Raw genomic sequence first — 8455 nt, forward strand, 5'->3', positions numbered from 1 at the left:
GTGAGTCCTCCTACTTTATTCTTCTTCTTCAGTAGTGCTTTACTTATCCGGCGCTTCTTCCCTTTCCATATAAAGTTAATGATTAGTTTTTCCATCTCTTCAAAGAATGTTGTTGGTATTTGGATCGGGATTGCATTGTATTTGTAAATTGCTGCAACCATTTTTGAATTATCTTCAGCAAAATTTTACTTGGGCTAATAGTTGAGCATATATATATATGTCTTAGTGTTCTTTAATGCAGAATTGGCCCCAGCTATTGGACTGGAAGATATTAATTATCTAGGATATTATTTGATTTTATTGATATTTGACCCATCCTGCTTCCTCTTTCCCAGAAAGTTTGTGCTTGGAATTTTCATTTGAAATGTAATTGTCCACTTGTCCATTTAACTCTGTAATAGCAGTTATTTGCCTGGTGAACCTTAGAATTAAACCACCATGACTTGACCCAAAACCAATGGCACTTATTCTCCATAAGCTTTTGATAGTACTGTGAAATGTGGGAAAAATAGGTAATATTAACAGAGGAACGAAGTCTGAAAAATGTTAAGTGATATTGTGTTCATTTTTTAAGAATATGTTCTAAAGTGCTGAGGTCGTGAAAACAGAATGCAACAGAATGAAAACAATGTTTCCTGACAAAGCTGTTCCCTTGGTGACACAGTGTCCTTAAGCAGTTCTCTAGTGGAAGCCTCTAGGCCAACCTCCATTACTGTGAGCTTCTGTCTCCTGTGTGGTGAGATTGGTCTCTGTAGAGGGCAATGGAGGATTTCTGAAGGATTCGTGTCCTTTGAAATCCCAGGGTGGTGCAAATGGCTAATGCGTTCAGCTGCTCACAGAAAGGTTGGAGGTTCAAGTCCACCCAGAGGTGCCTCAGAAGAGTGGCTTGGTGATCTACTTCGGAAAAACCAGCCATTGAAAACCCTGTGGAGCACAGTTCTGCACTGACACACATAGGGCCACCAAGAGTTGGAATCGACTTGATGGTAACTGGTTGGTTCATGGCTGTAACTTCTGCCAACCCTTTGCCCCAGAGGACTCCTCTGTTATAATGGCATGGTTGAAACTCTTAAAGGAGCACATGTTATTTTTTTTCTGTTTGAGAAAAATCTAGGGACAAAACACATAAAGAAGAAGTTATAGTTGTGTGGTCTCATCCTCACCCCTTTCTGTTTGACTCAAAGTTATTTCCAGGTCCTCAAGTTTCTACAATTGCCAGCTCCTCGCAATCCAGTCCTTTGGGTTTCTGACTTTCAACTTTAGGTTAGCAATCAGTTATTAAGCACCAATGATATGCAAAACATTATGCTTGAAGGCATCATTGAGCAATAATTCTTGCTCTGGGGAGCCACAATCGGGTAGGAAATAGCTAGACATTTCAGTGAAAGCCTGGGAGTCATCAGCAAGTCCCAGGGTTTTCTGGAGGCAAGACGGGGCAGGTCATCACCCAGCCGAGGGGTCAGGCTGACACCAGATCTGCCCGTTGGGTCTGGACAAGCCCTGAATGGGGCTGAGAGCAGAGGTTCAGACCAAAGGGCAGGATGAAGATTTCAGAGTGTGGCTGGCATTGGGAAATCCAGCCAGACAAGCAATTGCTATGTGAGAAGAAGGGTCCTGGCCTCTGGACTGGGGCCTTGAGTTTCAGGGACAGGGCTGCAGTCCCTGATAAGGGGTACAGGTAAGAGCAGGAGACAGCAATCTTAGGCAGCTTACTTGATCGTGAAGTGGTAGAATACAGTCACTAGCTTTAGCAAGTGAAAATACAGGATGCCTGACTAAATTTGAATTTCAGATAAACAACAAATACTTTTTTCTTTAAGTTTGTCTTAAATATTGTATGGGACATGCTTATACTAAAAGATTGTTTGTCTTTTATTTTATCTGGCAATCCTGTGGGAGGAGAGATGGCAGTGAGGCAGAGACGGTCTCAGAGACTCAAGTACACAAGTCAGGTGATGAGAATGGGGGCACCCTGGTGGGCCCAGGGAAAGAGGCGGGAGGAAAGTTTCTAACTTGGGAACCTGTCCCATGGTTGACATGCCACGTTAACACTAAGGCCAATCAAATACCCTGTTGGACAATGTAAGTACCCCACCCACCCCCACCCCCCGTTAGGATTGGTTCAGGAAAGCAGAGCAGTTGCATGCATAACTGTCAGCTTTTCAAGGAAGACTGGTGCTAAGTGATGTCATTGAAGGGCAAGTAGAGGGTTGTGGGAAGAAGAGAGAAGTTCTGCCTGGAAGGAGTATGGGAAGATTTCCTGGAGAAGGAGGGATTTGAAGGGAGCCTTAAAGGATAACGGAAGTCCCATGTGTAGACACCTGCCCATACCAGGCCGAGTGAGGTGGCTGCATCCTGGCCAGTTGGTGGTAGCTTTGAATGTCAGGTCAACGACTGGACTTAATTCTCAGTCGGAAAGTAACATGGTTCCTGGCTAGTTCACTTTTATTTTCCATCCAAACAGAGGACAGCTTTTCTTTCTGTCTCCCCAGTGGCTGGGGGTCGGGGGAGGACAGATTATCCTCTCTCTGGTTCCAGGGGCACTCCTTCAGGCCTACAGAGTTCATTTGCAAGATGCCCACCCCTTGACTCGCACTCAGTCGTGTTCTCACGCTCTCCGCCCATAATAGCCCAGATGAACCCAGCCTGTATTCCAACTACTGGGTTTGCTCCCAGCCCTTTATAACAGATGCTTTCAATTGCCTTTTTCTTTTTTCTTGCCTTAAATACTTTTTAATTGGGCTATTTATCCCCTGATCCTTTAATCCTGAATACCTCTCCTTGGTGTCTTTCCCAAGCTCCACATTTCCTATTCCACGCTCAAAAGCAAAACTTCCCCAATGCCGAACTCCCCAGTAGGATCAGCACACCCTGTGTTCCCTGTGGAGAGCAGCCCCTGGGGTTCTCAAAACTACAGGCTGGTGTTTCTTATCTGATAGCATTTGCACAGAGCAAAAGTTCATTTATCCTGGGATCCCTTAGGTCTTATATCTGACTTTCCAGCTTATTAGTTAGACTTCATGCTGTGCTCATTGACGACAAAACCCAGCCAAGAGAACTTTCTATGTAGGGTCATCTAGGGCTTTGTAATTCTCACAGTTATCAAGACATAAAAGCTTTTTCATCACTTTGAGTGACTGTGTTTGTGTGTTTAGGATTATGTAGAAGTGCCATTTGCCCAGGAAGTAGAAAAGTATCTGTAATTTGTTATAGGAAAAAAATCTTAATTATATAGTCAACAAAGAGCAACACAATGACAGTTTTCTGAAGGACAGACCATCTAACCGGTTCTTCAAAACCTGCAGGTTCTTCTGAAGTTTATAAACTCGCAAAGGAAGGTGCCTGAGGAGACTGGCTGCCTTCCAGAGAAGCAGATTTTGTTTTTCTAGGGCTAAAAAAAAGTCAGCGCTTCAGAAGAGCTCAGTAGCGTCCATTCAGCCTTGGTAGGAGTGAAGGGAGGGCAGTAGTAATTCAGCAGTAGAATTCTCGCTTTCCATGCAGGAGACCCAGGTTCAATTCCCAGGCAGTGCACCTCATGCACAGCAACCACTCATCTGTCAGTGGAGGCTTGTGTGTTGCTATGATGCTGAACAGGTTTCAACAGAGCTTCTACACTAAGACAGACTAGAAAGAGAGGCCTGACCATCTACTCCCAAAAATCAGCCAATGAAAATCCTGCGGATCACAACTGTCTAATCTGTAACTGATCATGGGGATGGCACAGGATTGGGCAGCGTTTTATTCCATGAGTTGAGCATCAACTTAACAGCAGCTAACAACAACAGTAATGAAGGAAAAAGAATTTATTCTCATTCATAAGAATTTTAAAACCTGAGTTATATTAAGTTGATAACAGTGACATAGAATATGCAGCCAGTACATAATTTGCTGCTATAGCCACCCTCCTCCACCAAAACATGTTTTAATAAGAATCTGCAGAAGAAGCAGTGATAAATGGGAAGCACCCTTCTGGAATTTGTAAGTGATAGAAAGGAAAGTTACTCAGAATGGCTGGCAGTTAGTCAAGCAGCAAAGGCAGTGGTAGTAGACTATCCAGTATTACCCAGCATTTTAATTATTTGGATAAATGAGTTGGAAACAAAAAATTGGTGAGAGTAACTGACCAGGGAGAAGGAAATGACTCTAAAATGAGAATCTCAAATGGTATTGAGCCACAATGAGAGATGGGATTGTTCGGGGTTGGTTTCGAGGAGCTTGGGAAGGATCATCCATCACCCAAGGTGAACAAAGATTATCTTCCCAGGGGTGGCAATAAGGAGATTGAGGTATTTTTCTGAAAGCAGCTGTCATGGGTAGGAATTGAACTTCCAGTCTTGACCTTATCAGCTTCCCCAATAACTGAAAGAGCTGATGGATGCTTTGTGTATAAGACTGATGAACTTCATTCCTCTCAAGCTCTCTCTCCTTTCTTAAGCCCCCCCACCCCACCTTTCACTGAATTCCAGCCAAAGGGTAGTAGAAACCACTGAATTATATAACTAAGAAAAGTAAATACAAGTTCAGGGAAAACTAAGTTTGTTATACCGGAACTCTAGGATTGGCCTTATTTGGAAGGAAATTAGAAAACAATCTGGCCATTTCTACTACTGTGTAAGCTAAGAGAAGGAAGGACCCTAAGTGTTCTTCTTTAGAAGAAGACAGGGGTAAGGCTGGGGATTAGATGTTTAGGAAATAACTTTTATCTCCACATCACAATTAACTCTGAATATCCAAGGAGATACATAATTTATTTGGGCAAAAGGAAGTATCCCTCCTTTAGAAATGGGGCCATATGAGCTGGAACATGTTAAGGACTAGGCCAAGAAAACAACTCCTGTTGGGGACACTGATGAGTAAGGCATCAATTAGGCACAGGCCAGAAGAGGACCCTCACATAGAAGATAGTCAAAATGAGTGGACATATGGGTCATGCCCATGAGACTGGTGTCATAAGTAGTCATCGTCAGAATGACCAAGTTCAAATTTTTTCAGGGTTGAAGAGAATATAGAGGGCAGCAGTCTAGAACCACTTATAACCATCATTTAAGTGAAGTAAGTAAGACCCTCAATGAGATAGATTGACACAGTGGCTGCAGCAAGGGCTCAAGCATAACAATGATCATGAGGTTGGTGCAGCACTGGATAGTGATTTGTTCCGTTGTATATAGGGTCACTATGAGTCAGAAGTGACTCAACGGCACCTAACAACAACAACAAGTAAGGGAAGCAACACTCACTGGGTTGTACAGAGTTAAACAGATTTCTTTATTGCAGAACTTCTCAGAGCCTTTACTATTCTAATGTGCATCGGCATTTTCCAAAAGGGAGCTGTAGTATGCAAAACTTCCAATGCTTATTTGTCCATGGGACCCTGGATTTTGCATTTTACAATTCAGTCTCCTAAAACTTGGGAGAGCTCCAGAAACTGCTTTCAGAGTCAGGGCCATAATGCACCCACTAAGTGGACCAGTGGGTCAGTTCTGGTCTTTCTGTTTTGTTTTAAATTTCATCATGGTTAAAATATATATAACAAACAGTTTGCTATTTTAACCATTTTTAAGTGTACAACTCAATGACATTAATTACCTTCACCATATTGTGCTACCATCACCACTGTCCATTTCCAAAATTTTTCATCACCTGAGACAGAAATTCAGTACCTCTTCAGCAATAACTCCCAACTCTCCCCCACCCCCAGCTCCTGGCAATGACTGATAAACTTTTGTCTCTATGCATTTGCCTATTCTAGATGTTTTACATAAGTGGGATCATACAATATTTGTCAGTGCATGGGGGTCAGTTCTGTTTTGGTAAATGTTATTTTCTCTTAAATTTCAGTGACCTAATAATTGCCTGAAGATTAATATACTCAAAGTTTTTAGAAGAATGCCAGATAGTAGTGAATTTTTTAGAATCAGGTGATACGGAACTATAGGTTCCTTTTCAAGCAAAGTCAATTCTGTGAGACCGTCCAGCAAAGGCAGCCATGTGTGGGGATGGCAGCGAGTTTGTACGTGTGTCTGATTTGTTTTGCTTTAGAAAATGAACTTGTTGTACAGGTGAACCAATGTCAAACCAGCTTACTCACAAATGTGTTGTGATCTACGTGCAGGACTGGAGTGCCGCATCTCAGCAATCCAATCTGTTAGTGTCTGGGGAGGGACGAGCCCTGGAACAGCCAGTGCTGTTTGTCCCGACTCTCTGTTTCCCTTTGCTCTAGCTGTTTCCAAGCTTTTCTTTGTTCCTCAGAAAAAATTAATTCACCCCTTTCGGGAGAAAGAGCAGAAGGTAAACTATGCTTCTCTATCATAACATATTTTAAAATTGTTTCTTGTTTTAACACCCCTCAGAATGACTTCACAGAGGGCAATCGTCAGAGAAAAACAGTTGTTTAAAGGAATGTGGGATAGAACATTTTACTAGGAAATTCTTCTTTCCATCTTTGTTTTCTATTTTCCACCTGCAGTACTGAAAATTTGATTTCTCTTCTACAGTTTATTGATGTGTTCCATTCAAGTTGGTGAAAAGAGAATAATACAGCTGGGAAGATTTTGTGGGACAGATTTTCATTTTTTAAAAATAAAATACACATAACTATGTTGTTAGGTGCCATCGAGTTGATTCCAACTAATAGAGACTCTATGTACAACAGAAGAAAACACTGCCTGGTCTTGCACCATCCTGACGGTTGTTATGTTTGAGCCCATTGTTGCAGCCACTGTGTCAATCCATGTTGTCAAGGGTCTTCCACTTTTTTGCTGACCCTCTACCTTACCAAGCATGGTGTCTTCTCCAGAGGCTGGTCCCTATCGATAACACGTCCAAAGTAAGTGAGACAGAGAGGTGAGGCCAAGATGGCGGATAGTCAGATGCTTCCTGTGGACCCTGTTACAACAAAGACCCTAAAAAACAAGTGACTTGATTATATATGGCAATCTGGGAGCGCTGAACATCAAAGGCAGAGTTGAGGAACCAGACTGAGTGGCGGAGGGAGGGAGGGACTGTTCTGAAGCAGCGAGGAGTTGCCAGAACTGAGCCAGTGAGAGCCTGAGCCCTTCAGGCCTGATCAGCTTGGAGGTGAGTGGTAAGGCAGGTAAACAGCGGTGCTTGGGAGGCTCATTCTGCACCGGGAGAGACCCAGCACCAGAGAGTCTACACGGCCACCCGGAACCAGTGAGAAGCACCCCTCGATCAGCGAAAGATAAGCACTTGCGTACGGCCTACTGCATGGATCAGAAACACCCCCCTTAGGGAAAAACCTCTCTCCCATTTACCTCCCTGCTCCCTGCTCTGCACTAGGTCCTGGACCGGCTTCAGCAATTGCCGAGTCTCCTGGGCTGGAAGTAGGATCTGTCATGCGCCCGGAGCCATTCTCCCTGCCTTGGAGAGTGAACAAATTAACAAACGGGAAAAAATAAACTGCCGGCTCGCTTAAGCCAGGAACCCAGGGTAGGCACAGCTCCTTTACCTAGGCACAGGCATAAGGGATCCATGGACTTTGAGTGCCTTTCCCGCTGCATAGACTTGTGTGGGCCCATTTCAACAGCGTAGGTCCTCATTACCGCAGTACAATAGGGTATCTACCGGAAGTCTAACTTCAACTGTTTCAGCTGTAAAGTGGCAGGTTCTTGACATTTAACACTGCTCTGCCCATTAAGCAGGGTCTTCACCTACCCACATCAGGGGCCTGAGGACTGGTGGCTCCATCCACGCCACCTAGCCACCTGCGATAGAGGCCCAAGAATAAGAGGTGCCCCCCCAGTCCTTACAGCCAACAGCATTAGCTGCTCATAGTCTGGCTGCAAAACCTACCCACCTATGTGTTCTAGGGAACAGGGACACGCCTTCCTCCTGGACACTCAGGGGCAGCCGTCAGCCTGCTGCCTTGCTCAGAGTGTGTCCCCCTGCTGCAGCCAGAAACCTGTGCCTACACTAATCACCCATGCCTGTCTAGGACTGTAAGTGAGAGCCTACACCACACACTTGGTGGCTATCTACCTGGGCATCTGAACTGGATCCATACAGGAGGAGTGGGCAGACTCCTGAGCTCACATACCTAGTAACAGATCTAACCACCTGGTTACAGGACATTAAAGCTTCAAAGGCGCCAATAAACAAAGTAGCTCATACAAGCAGCCTATTTGGGCATATCAAAAGAAAACAAGAAGCTAGGACACAGTAAGCAAACATAAAATAAATATAATAACTTATTGATGACTCAGAGACAACAGTCAATATCAAATCACATAAAGGGGCAATCCGTGATGGCTTCAGCAAGCTCCCAAAATAAAGAATCTAGAAATTTTCCAGAGGAGGAAAATTTCTTGGGATCTCTGGAAAATTTCTTGGGATTACCAGAGGCAGAATACAAAAGATTAATATACAGAACTCTTCAAGAAATTAGGAAGGAAATTAAGCAAAATGCAAAACACACAATAGAGGAAATTAAAAAGAT

General features: G+C 43.7%; 1 protein-coding gene across 3 annotated transcripts in view; it reads left to right on the top strand.

Moving 5' to 3' along the window:
* Window positions 1-8455, top strand: part of PITPNC1 (phosphatidylinositol transfer protein cytoplasmic 1) — a 325421-nt gene that overhangs the window by 191376 nt on the left and 125590 nt on the right. The window lies entirely within an intron of this gene.

This window comes from Trichechus manatus, unplaced genomic scaffold (assembly GCF_000243295.1).
Source record: "Trichechus manatus latirostris isolate Lorelei unplaced genomic scaffold, TriManLat1.0 scaffold00028, whole genome shotgun sequence".
Lineage (NCBI taxonomy): Eukaryota > Metazoa > Chordata > Mammalia > Sirenia > Trichechidae > Trichechus > Trichechus manatus.